Source organism: Piliocolobus tephrosceles, chromosome 18, assembly GCF_002776525.5.
Source record: "Piliocolobus tephrosceles isolate RC106 chromosome 18, ASM277652v3, whole genome shotgun sequence".
Lineage (NCBI taxonomy): Eukaryota > Metazoa > Chordata > Mammalia > Primates > Cercopithecidae > Piliocolobus > Piliocolobus tephrosceles.
Window position 1 is genome coordinate 70,166,614 of NC_045451.1, and position 927 is coordinate 70,167,540.

The window sequence follows — 927 nt, forward strand, 5'->3', positions numbered from 1 at the left end:
CTGCGCGGCTCCCGGGCGACCGGCGCTCCCGCCTCCCGCCTTCCCCGCTCCCGGCCGGGCCCCGGCCCGGCGGCGCGCGCTCACACCCTCGGCCCAAGCCGCCCTCACGCCGAGCGCGGCGGACGCGGGCGCGCAAACTGCCGCCGGCCGGGACCCTGCGGCGAGTGCCGGAACCCGGCCGGGCGGGGCCTCCCGCGGCCCGGCCGCTTTATTGGGTCACCGGCCTCGCCCACCGCCCCGCAGGCCGCAGCCATCTCGGCGGGCGCGCCGCTCGGAGCCCGCGCCCCATCCCCAGGCCTGCACGTACGTCGTCGGCGATCCGGGGCCGGGGCGGCTCCGAGGTCGGCGGAGCCGGGGTCCCACCTCCTCTTGGAGGAAGCGCCGCCTCCCCACCCGCCCGGGGCCCTCGCCAAGTGGCTGCTAACAAAGCCCAGGGCCCGGCTGCGGGGTGGTTGACTGACAAAGTCATGCCTGCCTAGCTAGCTTCCTCGTGCAGCACGGTGAAGGCTGGGGCGCCGGGGTTTTACTCCCACGTCCTGCTAACTCGAGCTGACAAGGCGGGCAATCCGCCAGCGGGAGCGTTGGCAGGCCTGGGGTCAGATCCTGAATCAGCCAGTTAGTTGGTAGGAGTGGGGCCCATTTGTAGAATGAAGGTGATACCTGCCTCGTGGCGTTACTGGCATTAAATGAAGAATGTAGGGAACCTAGCATGGTTCTTGATGTCTAGGAGGTGCTCGGTGAAGGGTGCCTGTGATTCGCTTTTGTCTTTTAAATACTTTTGGCAGCACTTGAGGTGTTTAAGTCTGTGTCCCAGACTTTATTAGTCAAATTTGTTGTTTTACGTGACTTAAGCGATTAGCTCAAACACCCAAGTACAAAGTGGGGCTAAACCCAGCTTTTCCGACACGGTTCTGCCTCCATGGCTTT

The 927-nt window shown here is 65.5% G+C and overlaps 1 protein-coding gene across 2 annotated transcripts in view; it reads right to left on the reverse strand.

The window, feature by feature from the left end:
• Positions 1–471, reverse strand: part of PPP4R1 (protein phosphatase 4 regulatory subunit 1) — a 66,602-nt gene extending 66,131 nt beyond the window's left edge. For both annotated transcript variants that reach the window (XM_026456002.2, XM_026456000.2), the window contains exon 1: positions 308–471. The gene's annotated coding sequence lies outside the window, so the exon portion shown is untranslated. The remainder of the gene's footprint in view (positions 1–307) is intronic.
• Between the last annotated feature and the right edge of the window lie 456 nt (positions 472–927).